The sequence below is a fragment of the Rana temporaria genome, chromosome 4 (assembly GCF_905171775.1).
Source record: "Rana temporaria chromosome 4, aRanTem1.1, whole genome shotgun sequence".
Lineage (NCBI taxonomy): Eukaryota > Metazoa > Chordata > Amphibia > Anura > Ranidae > Rana > Rana temporaria.
Window position 1 is genome coordinate 355,942,462 of NC_053492.1, and position 12,993 is coordinate 355,955,454.

The window sequence follows — 12,993 nt, forward strand, 5'->3', positions numbered from 1 at the left end:
TCCCCGAGAAGCATATATGTGTGGATGAGTCCCTTGTATCCTTTTCAGGCCGGCTAGGAATAAAACAATATATTCCTAGTAAAAAGGCCAAATATGGAGTAAAACTTTACAAGCTCTGTGAGAGAGTCATGGGATATCTTTATGCGTTCCGCATATATGAAGAAAGAGATTCCCAGCTCAAGCACCCTATTTGTCAATAAGGAGGTCCCGATTCTGGTATAAGAAGGTAGCAATTTATCTCGGCCATTTATAATTCCTATGTAGTCTACTCCAAATCCACCGAAAACCCCGCCCCTTCCTACAATTCTCAGAAGAAGTAGTCACGTCCCTCATCTATTAACAAAGACCCCCCAAAAAAAAACTTTGCTCTGATGGCGTTAGCCGACTTCATGAACGGCACTTCCCGTACAACATCCCACCATCCGAAGGAGGCCAAAGACGGCAAAAAAGATGTCGCGTATGCAGCAAAGGAGGATGTGGAAAAGGTAGCAGCTACCATTGTCCCCGGTGTCCCTCCCAACCTGGCCTTTGCATTGGTGAATGCTTCGAATTTTATCATACAGCTGTAGCACTACCCCCGGAGGAGCTGCTGGATTTTTTGGGTGGCGTGTTACCTCGTGGCTCCTCCGAAATTCCTAGGGGTAATTGATTTATAGTACATCTAATAGAAGTAAAAGGAATGCCCAGACAGGTGCTCTTTGCAGTGCTCTTTATTACCCAGCTGGGTAAATACAGCAAACTTGTGATGAGGAAAGTAAAGCTGAGGAAGATAGGAGAATTGCAGATTCAGGCGTAATGATAGGAAACAGTCCTGCTCCCAAACGTAACACTTCTTAGCACCACTCTCGCCGGAATGGGTTAGTGTACCCAGACAGGCCTCTCTCACTGACCTGGCAGCCGGAGTATCCCTCGGACAATTGTAGGAATAAGTCTCTGCCACAGACCCTCCTTGAAGAACTTGAACTTGGGAGAAAGTCTCTGCCACAGACCCCTCTCAAAGAGCCTCAGAAGATACCTCTGCCACAGGTCCCCTCTGGGTTGAATTCCTGGAGATATGCCTCCCTAATTGAGTTACGTCTGGATCTCCTTCAGCTTGTCGCTCAGGTACCGAATGACAGGTGACCAGTCCCACAGTGTCCGGCTACCTGTGATCCCCAGGGGTTTCATCCAAGCCCTATTGGACCGCCAGCCTCTCTATGGCGCTCCTCAAAACAATTCCCTCATCGAACAGCACACAACTTGGGATCTTCAAAAGAGGGAACCCAGTTGCTCACTGGATCCCCATCGCTGGTTCAGATGCTCCGGGCCAGCATGGTCCCGGAACCAGGAACACCGCGTGGCACGCACGCCCCGGTCGGGTAGGCCATAGCACCGGGGCGCCGTGATGTGGCCACCCTAAAGGTGGGTGCCACACTCGATGAAGAAGACCCAGAACCAATGGCGTCTGCCCCATAAATAGGGAGCATCCAAACCTTGACTCCACTGCTGCCACCTGCAGCACCGGGGGTTGGAAGAACACCCCAATACAGCAGAATGGACTTACAGCACAGCCAAGCTGAGACAGAGACCGCATTATTTGCTCTAACAATCAGGATCATAGTTTAACTACACTCTGATCTATACATAAATTTAGATAGCACCAGTACGATATAGTACATAGGCGCTACACATCCCTAAAATATTAGCCCATATTTTTAACCATTTCCCCCATCTGACCATTTTCTGACCATTTTCATGCTACTGCCTTCCACATGAACTGACCCTGGCCTGTTTTTTCACTATGCCTCTGCCTACCGTTTGGATTGCTTCCACGTAAACTGACCCTGGCCTGTTTTGTGACTATGCTTCTGCCTACCGCTTGGACTGCTTGTACGTGAACTGACCCTGGACTGTTTTATGGACTATGCTTTTGCCTACCGCTTGGACTGATCTGTTGCCCTGCAATTGCAGTACACAGGGGGTCTCACACATGCGAGGGGCTCCAGAATAGTTTTTCCGGATGGAGAAATTTTTTTGGGGGTTTTCTCCGGGTTTCGTAATTTCCGGATTAGGGTCTGGAGTCTGGAGGCTTCATAGAGATTTGGGTGGGTCGAAGCCTCTACCCCTGTGCACAGGTCTTACCCGATTTCGTCCCTCATCCTGCTGCTGACTTACTGCCATCATGCCTGCCATCATCTTTGCCTGCCGGATGAACGGGCCACACCACTGCCTGCTACCTGGACTATGAAAATAATTAGCTGTAGCAAGAGGCAGTATGTTTATGAAGGGCTGGAGAGCAGTACAATAATGAGTGTCTGCAGGTAACAGTGTACTAGGACCAATATTATGGCTGTGCTGGCTGTCTCTGCCTGGACAATTTCTATGGACAAATGCCTTGGTTGTGCTGACAATATCCTTGTGCTGACCATAGACAATATTCCTGCCTGTTGCCTGGATAATTACTATTGCTGTCGCTAAGCACAACCCTGACTGCTGCCTGGACCAGTGCTCTCTTCTGTGGACACTAATAAAAGCACAGGTAATACTTTATTTTTTACCCTTTCTGCAATAGAATTTATTTTGGATTGTAATTCTTGGTATGTACATGCTATGTGTTAGAAATATGAAGGGCATTCAAAAATGATAGGTTGCCAGGAAATTATATATGTAATGTATGCTCCTAGAATGCCTGATGGTGCTACTTGGATGTTGGGCCTCTGTATGTGGCCAGGCTGTGTAAAAGTCCCACACATGTGATATCCCCATACTCAGGAGGAGTAGCAGAACGTATTTTGGGGTGTATTTTTTTGCTATGTATTTGCTATGTGTTGGAAATATCTTATAAACAAATTGTGCAAATAAAATGCGCTTTCATTTTTTTCCACATGTTCCCAAAACGTCTGGAAAAAAAATAACCGCTCAAAAGACTCATTATGGCTCATAGATTATACGTTGGGTTGTTTGCTTTCCAAAATAGGGTCATTTTGTGGGCAATTCCATTGTCCTGGTGCTCCCGGGCCTTCAAAAGTGTAATAGGTGGTTGAGAAATTAGATGTGCAATTTATGCTCGTAGATCGCCTGATGGTCCTACTTCAATGTTGGGTCTTTGTATGTGGCCAGGCTATGTAAAAGTCCCACACATGTGGTATCCCCATACTCAGGAGAAGTAGAAGAATATATTTTGGGGTGTCATTTGTGCTATGTATTTGCTATGTGTTGGAAATATCTTATAAATGGACAACTTTGTGTAAATAAAATTTGTTTTAATTTTTTTCCACATTTTCCAAAAACGTCTGAAAAAAAAATAACCGTTCAAAAGACTCATTATGCCTCATATATTATACGTTGGGGTGTTTGCTTTCCAAAATGGGGTAATTTTGAGGGCAATTCCATTGTCCTGGTGCTCCAAGGCCTTCAAAAGTGTAATAGGTGGTTGAGAAATGAGATGTGCAATTTATGCTCGTAGATCGCCTGATGGTGCTACTTCAATGTTGGGCCTTTGTATGTGGCCAGGCTGTGTAAAAGTCCCACACATGTGGTGTCCTCATACTCAGGAGGAGTAGCAGAATGTATTTTGAGGTGTAATTTGTTGTATGCATATGCTCTGTGAGAGAGAAAAACAGCGCCCCCCTGCTCGCCCCTGGTGCCGACTCGCGTGCCCGTGGGCGCGATCACCGCTGAGCACCCGCGATCGCTCGTTACAGAGCGAGAAGCGGGAACTGTGTGTGTAAACACAGCTACCGGTCCTGTCAGGGGGAGAAATGACGGATCGTCTGTTCATACAATGTATGAACATCGATCAGTAATTTCCCTTAGTCAGTCCCTCCCCCCCTTCAGTTAGAACACACACAGGGAACATAATTAACCCCTTCCTCACCCCCTAGTGCTAACCCCTTCCCTGCCAGTGGCATTTTTATAGTAATCAATGCAATTTTATAGCACTGATCGCTATAAAAATGCCAATGGTCCCAAAAATGTATCAAGAGTGTCCAAAGTGTCTGCCATAAGGTCGCAGTACCGATAAAAATCGCTGATCGTATCACGTAAACTGAGGGAAAAAAATGTTTTTTTTATATATTTTTGGGGATATTTATTACAGCAAAAAGTAAAAAATATTATTTTTTTTCAAAATTGTCGCTCTATTTTTGTTTATAGCGCAAAAAATAAAAACCGCACAGGTGATCAAATACCACCAAAAGAAAGCTCTATTTGTGGGGAAAAAAGGACGCCAATTTTGTTTGGGAGCCACGTCGCACGACCGCGCAATTGTCAGTTAAAGCGAGGCAGTGCCGAATCGCAAAAAGGGGACCCGTCATTGACCAGCAATATGGTCCAGGGCTGAAGTGGTTAAAAAAACTTGCCATGCTACTTACTTAATACCTTGGAATGTCTACTTTCTACTTTCTAAAAAGGGGTCATTTGGGGGGTATTTGTACTTTTCTGACTTGTTAGTATCTCAAGAAATTAGACCACCCAGGTGTGTTGCAACAGCGAATGGATATCCTCCTCCTGGCCAATCGGGAAGCGGGTCTGGGGGTTGTTTGTCCCCCCCAATGGATATTCGTGTTGCAACCCTGATCCTCCTCCTGGCCAATCGGGAAGCGGGTCTGGGGGTTGTTTGCTGCCCCCCTCCCCCTAAAAATAAAAAATAAACTCACCAGCCACCACTGGTTGGGAGATCCAAACCAAGGTCAGATTTATACAAATATTTAAATCACGAAATTGCTTTCAGTGGTTGTTACTTCTATGCAGGAAGGATAATTAATAAAAAAAACTAGGAAAAAGTATTACTACTACTTTGTTTCCAGGAAGGAGGACTTCAGCTGAGCACCACTGTGGTTAGTGTGGGGTTGTGATGGAAACGCTTACTAGTTACTACTAACACGTGGATGCATCAGGGTTTTTTGAATGTAGGCAAGCAGTCTGTAGTAGCTGCTTTGGGGAATACCTCTCCTGCATTACAAGCAGATAAGCAAAAATATTTCCATTTTGATTGCTTGCAGCTGCAAACCACATGACTTAGACCCCTTTCACATTGAGGAGTTTTTCAGGCGGTACAGCGCTAAAAAACTCCTTCACTGCAGACTCAATATGAAAGCCCGAGGGCTTTCAAACTGAGGTGATGCGTTGGCGGGAGACAAAAAAATATCCTGTCAGCAGCATCTTTGGAGCGGTGAGAGGAGCGGCATGTATACTGCTCCTTCACCGCTCCTTCCCATTGAAAACAATGGGAAACCGCGACAATACCGCCCGCAATGCACCTCTATAGAGGCGCATTGCGGGCGGTATTAACCCTTTATCGGCCGATAGCGGGGGTTAATACCGCACCGCTAGCGGCTGATTCCTGCAGCAATCACGGCGGTATAGCGCCGCTATTTTTAGCGGCGTTATACCGCCACCGCGGCTCCCGCCCCAGTCTGAAAGGGGCCTAATGAAAAGGTATTCTTCAATCAGCATTGCAGTGTTGGCTGTCTGTCCAAAAATCCAATAAGAAAGATTTAATCTGCATAATGAAGGGTATAATGTAGATATATTTTTTTTTTTGTTCTCTTAAATGTTTCCTAAAATGTATTTCCCCTTATTAGCTGCCTAGCAAATAATACTGTCAAATTATTTTAAATATACGACCGATCCTCTGCTGAATACTTATGTATAGGATATTATAAATAAATCACAACTGCAAATAGATTAGCTACATTAATGTCCACTTATACTTTAAGTATCTCTCTTACTGTATTAAAGTGATAGGATTAGTTTGCCCCGTGGTATTGGCTTAAGTTTCTATCTTCCCATCTGTTGTTTAAATGGTTTGGTGGAACTGGTCTGTGTTCAGCACCTGGTATGCTGGAGCCATTAGCATGATGTAACATTCACCAACAAAAGGAGCAGGTGGGAGATGCCTGGTTTTCATAAAACAAAGAAAGCAATAATGTAACATGAGCTTTCAAGTGCCGAATAGGAGTATCAATTAACAAAATAAAAAGTAAATGAACAGAAGAGAAATCCAAATCGAATCAATATTTGGTGTGACCACCCTTTGCCTTCAAACCAACATAAATTCTTATAGGTACACTTGAACAAACTCAGCAAGTAGGTTGTTTCAAACATCTTTGAGAACTGACTACAGGTATTCTTTGGATGTAGGCTGCCTTTAAATACTTCTGTATTATCATGTAGTCCCAGAGAGGCTCTATGATGTTGAGATCAGGGCTCTGTAGGGGCCAAACCATCACTTCTTGTTCTTCTTTATGCTGAGGATAGTCCTAATGACATTAGCTGAATGTTTAGGGACATTGTCCTGCAGCTGAATAAATTGGGGGCCAATCACACGCCTCCCCGATGGAATGGCATGATGAAGAAGCATCTTTCTGTATTTGTCAGCATTGAGGACACCATCGATCCTGACCAAATCTCCAACTCTATTTGCAGAAATGCAACCCCCAAACTTGGAAGGAACCTTGCAAGCACCATGCTTCACTGTTGCCTGCAGACACTCATTATTGTATTGCTCTCCAGTCCTTTGGTGAACAAAATGCCTCCTGCTACAGCCAAATATTTGCTTGAGGTGATGTTAGCCATATTAATTCACTTGAGACAGAAACAATTGAATACTGTCCGTGATATTTTTTTTATTTGCACTAACATACAGAATTTCAGAACAAACTTTTGGGGTATGTCCCCTTCTTCAAGGTCTAAGCAGTACTCAGCCAAATATTTACAATTTTGGCACATTAGTCCAGAACACCTGTTGCGACTTTTCTGCACCCCATTTCCAATGATTTCATGCATAAATTAGTTGCTTAGCCTTGTTTTCATGTCAGAGGTATGGCTTTTTGGTCACAATTATTCCACAAAGACCACTTCTGACCAGATGTCTTCAGACAGTAGATGGGTGTACCTCGGTCCCACGGGTTTCTACCAATTCTGTGCGGATGTCACTACTGAACGTCTTCTGATGTCAAATGGAAGGAAACATGATATGTCTTTAATCTGCTGCACTAATTTTCTTTTGCCAACCACTGCTTCTGCGGTCCTCAATGTTGCCCATTTCTTTGTGCTTCTTCAAAAGAGCTTGAACAGCATATCTTCATCATAACCACTGCTTCTAAGGTCCTCAATGTTGCCCATTTGTGCTTCTTTAAAAGAGCTTGAACACATCTTTAAACCCCAGTCTGCTTTGAAACCTTTGCCTGGGAGAGACATTGCTGATACAGTATAATCTACCATGTGTCTTGTTGCTTTGCTCAGTCTTGCCATGGTATATGACCTGCGATGTAAAACTGTCCTCCACAACCTCACCTTAGTAGCAAAGTTAGGCTGTTCCTCACCCAGTTTTAAAGCGTTTTGTAAAGGAAATCGTTTTTTAAATAACAAACATGTCATACTTACCTGCTCAGTGTACAGAGAAGCCCCATTACTCTTCTCGGGTCCCCTGCCGGCGGTCTCGGCCCCTCCCCCTTGCAAGCTGCTTGCTATGGGGGCAGTCATGCATGCTCGCTCCTGTGCCAGGACTCTATGTCTATAAGAGAGTATGGCCCTGCCTGCCACCTCTCTGGCTTTAATTGACAGCAGTGGGAGCCAAGGGCTGATGCATCTCAGCCAATGAGGAGCAAGAGACCAGGGAGAGTCTCAGCTTTTGTGCATATTGCTGGATCGGGATCGGGCATGGGTAAGTACAGGCATACCCCACTTTATTAACTAAAGCTGGAAATCGCAAAATCAGGCTCACTTCTGCATAAAAACCAACGAGCTTCCAGGTTTTATTAATTGAACAAGTTGGGGTTAAGTGAGATTGATTTTGTGCTTTCCAGCTTTAGTAAATAAATCCCGTTGGGGAACTTAAAAGTGGGGTATGCCTGTATTAGGGGGGCTGAGGGGGGAGTTGCACAAAGTGTCCAAGTGTAAAAATGTATGCTGGTTTGAAGCCAAAGGGTAGTCACCCCAAATATTGATTTGATTTACATTTTTCTTGTTTGCTCGTTTTGCATTTTGTAAATTGATAAAAATAACAAGTAAAATATATATTTTTGAAAGTACTCTTTACTTTACAGCATTTCTTCACACCTGCCCAAAACTTTTGCACAGTCATGTGTATAAATATATATATATATATATATACACAGTATGTGTCCAAAGACATGCTGGCAGGTTAATTGGATTCTGTCTCAAGCCTCGTACACACGACCGGTTTTCTCTGCAAAACCAGCAAGAAAACTGCTCCTTGCTGAGAAAACCGTTCGTGTGTACGAGGCTTTCAGGTTTCTCGTCTGAAAATCTGGCCAGAATCTCAACAAGAAAAAAAGAGAACCTGCTCTTTTTTCTCGTCGAGATTCTTGTTGGCCTGTTTCCCGACGAGAAACCCGAGAGTGTGTATACTTACCTGTCGTCGTGGAAACCCGCGCATGTTCGAAATGACTTTGACGCATGCACAGTAGCTTCCACGGCATAGGTAGGGTGAAGCAAGATGGCGGCGACGGCATCGAATGTGACGAGCGCATACTCGTCGTTCTTGCCTTTCAAGAGAACCGCGGTTCTTTTGAAAGGTCAGTATGTACACTCGGGCGGCAAGAGATTCTTGCCAAGAATCTCGTCAGGGAAAACAACGTTTCTTTCCTGACGAGATTCTTGCCCGTGTGTTTACTAGGCCTAAGTTGGCCCTAATATATGAATGTGGGTTGGGGACCTTAGATTGTAAGCTCCTTGAGGGTAGGGACTGATGTGAATGTACAATGTATATGTAAAGCACTGCGTAAATTGATGGTGCTATATAAGTACCTAAATAATAATAATATATATATTTATATATATATATATATATATATATATATATATATATATATATATACACACACACACAGATTATACACTTTTATTTAAGACTGGCATACAGGTAGGATTCTTATGACAGAAGAGACCCAATTGGTAAATGCTATTTATTAAGTGTAGTTTAAATAAGCTTTATACGACCTCAGCATTGATTAATTATACAGCTGTGCTATATTCTGCCCAAGAAGTCTAAAAATCCACTTAGTAATACAGTGATGGTCTTGTGGCTTTAGAGAGCTATCTTTTTTTAAACAGCTCTTTGAAGCTTAGTGTCTCATTCTATTGACTTGTACTCAGAAATATTTCAAGTACAGGCATGCAGTTAGGACTTTAACCGATTGGTTTATTGATTTGCGTATATCAAACCTAAAATGTATTAGGATTTAAACCACAATAAATATAAAACTCTCAACTTCAAGGACAAACTTCATAAATAGCAACTTACAGATTCCTGACATCAAAACAAGTGTGTGGAGCCTTCAAGGGTGTGGTATTGACGAATATCATTTTGTGCAGAAATAGTTAAAATAACCAAAAGATCTGAAATTCGGCACTGCGTTGCTTTAACGGACAATTGCGCGGTCGTGAGACGTGATTCCCAAACAAAATTGGCATCCTTTTTTTCCCTCAAATAGAACTTTCTTTTGGTGGTATTTGATCACCTCTGCGGTTTTAATTTTTTGCACTATAAACAAAAATAGAGCGAAAATTTTGAAAAAAAATAATATTTTTTACTTTTTGCTATAATAAATATCCCCCAAAAATATATAAAAAAAAACTTTTTTTTCTCCTCAGTTTAGGGCGATACGTATTCTTCTACATATTTCTGGTGAAAAAAATTGCAATAAGCGTTTATTGTTTGCGCAAAATTTATAGCGTCTACCAAATAGGGGATAGTTTTATTGCATTTTTATTAACCATTTTTTTTTTCTAGTAATGGCGGCAATCAGCGATTTTTATCGTGACTGCGACATTATGACGGACACATCGGACACTTTTGATACTATTTTGGGACCATTGTAATTTTTACAGCGAACAGTTCTATAAAAATGCACTGGTTACTGTAAAAATTACACTGGCAGTGAAGGGGTTAACCAGGAGGGTGCGCTGTAGGGGTTAAATGTGCCCTAATGTGTGTTTCTTACTGTGGGGGGCGTGGTCAGCGTGTGACGTCACTGATTGTCGTTTCCTATGACAGGGAACAAACGATCAGAGACAGCCACACTAGGAAGCACGGGGAGAGGTTTGTTTACACTTACCTCTCCCCGTTTTTCCTCTCTGTGACCCGATCGCGGGATACCAGCGGTGATTGGGTCCGCTGTTCCCGCGGGGAAGAGGACCGGGTCGCGAGCGCGCCCGCACGCTGTGCGACCCAAGGCTGGGCTCTTAAAGGGGACATACATGTACGCCCTTGTGCCCAGCAGTGCCATTCTGCAGACATATATCTGCATGCGAGGTCCTCAAGTGGTTAAACTAGGGCCAACAGGGTTAGAAGTGTCAATACAAGGGTTAAGCCAGCCCCCATTACAGTGGCGATCGAAAGTTTGGACACCCCAGGTAAAAATTTGTATTAATGTGCATAACAAAGCCAAGGAAATATAATATGTCAAAAAAAGTTAGATTTTATTTCCATCATTTACACTTTCAAAATTACAGAAAACAAAAAAATGGCGTCTGTAAAGTTTGGGCACCCTGCAGAGTTAATATCTTGTACTGCCCCCTTTGGCAAGTATCACAGCTTGTAAACGCTTTGTATAGCCAGCCAAGAGTCTTTCAATTCTTGTTTGGGGTATCTTTGCCCATTCTTCCTTAAAAAAGTCTTCCAGTTCTTTGAGATTTCTGGACTGTCTGTCACGCACTGCTCTTTTAAGGTCTATCCATAGATTTTCAATTATGTTGAGGTCAGGAGATTGTGAAGGCCATGGCAAAACCTTCAGTTTATGCTTCTTGATGTAATCCCCCATGGATTTTGAGGTGTGTTTAGGATCATTATCCATTTGTAGAAGCCATCCTCTCTTTAACTTCAGCTTTTTCACAGATGGCATCAAGTTACCATCCAAAATTTGCTGAAATTTTATTGAAACCATTTTTCCTTCTACTCGTGAAATGTTCCCTGTGCCACTGGCTGCAATACAACCCCAAAGCATGATTGATCCACCCTCATGCTTAACAGATGGACAGAGGTTCTTTTCATTAAATTATGTGCCCTTTCTTCCCCAAACGTACCTTTGCTCATTCCGGCCAAAAAGAACTTGTTTCCAAAATGCATCAGGCTTGTCTATATGTTCATTTGCAAAGTTCAAACGCTGATTTTTGTGGTGAGGACGTAGAAGAGGTTTTCTTCTGATGACTCTTCCATGAAGACCATATTTGTACAAGTATCTCTTTATAGTGGAATAGTGTACCACAACTCCAGTGTCTGCCAGATCTTTCTGGAGGGATCGTGCATTTAAACGTTTTGAATTGCTTTTCTCACAATCCTGCGAGCTGCTCAGATCTTGCTTTAACTTCCACTGTTCCTGATGACTGCCATTTCCAAATTACATTCCGAACAGAGGATATTGACATCTGAAACCGCTTTGCTATCTTCTTATAGCCTTCTCCAGCTTTGTGAGCGTCAACTATTTTCAGTTTCAGTTTTCTAGACAACTGCTTAGAAGAACTCATGGTGCTGATTGTTGGGGCAAGGTCAGATGAGTCTGGTCATTTAAAACCTTTGAGATTGACATCACCTGGTCTTCCCAGACGATGATTGAGAACAATCCATGACACTGGCAGGTCTCAGCTTTGCAAAGGGGGCAGTGCATGCTATAAATTCTGCAGGGTGCCCAAACTTTTTCAGACGCCATTTTTTTGTTTTCTGTAATTTGTAAATGATGGAAATAAAATCGAACTTTTTTTGACATATTATAAGAATGTATAATCTGTAATTTGATGCCTTTTGGAGATTTTTCTATCTTTCCTTGGCTTCGTTATGCACATTAATACAATTTTTTTCCTGGGATGCCCAAACTTTCGATCCCCACTGTATGTAAGGGAGGGCACAGAGCAGCCATAGTGAATTGGAAAATGTTGGAAAAGCTACAATTACCATAGCTTCTGACTTTTAATAAATGGACAATTACCTGTCTAGAGATCAAGCGGTGTCCTCACCCCGGCCAGTTTCTCAGGCCCCCCGTGCTGGCATGTTTACTGTGGGAATCCGGCTGTGACTTCTTGGGGCTTCGCAAATGGCTTCCCACTGCACATGTGTACGTTGTGCTGAGCCTTGTGAATGGTCTTGCAGCCTCCTGGGACCTGTGTTGTGTTTCCAGAGGATGCAAGATGGGGTGGGGTGTAGGGGGGGGGGGGGCTTAAGGTGGAATTACCTGCCAAAACTAGGCCATTTTAGGATGAAGTTCTGCTTTAAGTAGTTGTACTACACAAAGGATTTGGTACCACAAGCATCTTAGATTTAGATGTAAAAGGTTTAGCAGAACATGCAGAAAATCATCCTGCAGACATAGAAACAGTAGTGTATTTAGGTTTTGTGCTGCCCTAGGCCTGACTAAACTCGTGCACCCCCTAATTTAAATATGACCCACCCCTTTCTGTCAAGGCCACACCCCTTGCTGTTTAAGACCTGTCCTGACATTTTCGAGTGGGGACACTAGTTCTGAGGGCCTGGGGGGGGGGGGCAATGGATTCCCTTAATTTGCATAGATTTCCTCTCACTTCCTGTTTGGTTATGGGACAGGAAGTGAAGGGAAATCTCCGCAATGGGACAGGGATGGTAAAAAAATTATCTGACAGGGACTATAACCTTCCCTTACTCTATCCAAAATGGAAAAAAAAGTGTTGCCTATAGTTCTACTTTAAGCGCAAATTTCTGATAATTTTATGGAGAGGACTAAGAAGATATAACAATGCCAATGGGGCAGAAGAAAACATATAGCACAGTGAGGAAGGTTTTTGGTCTATGATGATAGGACAGTCAAAATTAGAAGCAGCGCCCCCCCCCCCCCCACATACCAGAAGGAGTGCAGCTACTCTATAGGGGCGCTAGACTAATTTGCCTCTAAGCCCAGTTTGCCCCATAAGACTGGTGCTACACTGTAGCGCAAGCCGATGGGGACTCTTTCCGTGCTGCCCCCCTGCAAAGTGCTGCCCTAGGCCTGGGCCTTGTTGGCCTAGGCCAGGATACAGCAT

General features: G+C 43.3%; 1 pseudogene; it reads left to right on the forward strand.

Moving 5' to 3' along the window:
• The first annotated feature begins 371 nt into the window (after positions 1 to 371).
• Positions 372 to 12,993, forward strand: part of LOC120935748 — a 45,019-nt pseudogene continuing 32,397 nt past the window's right edge.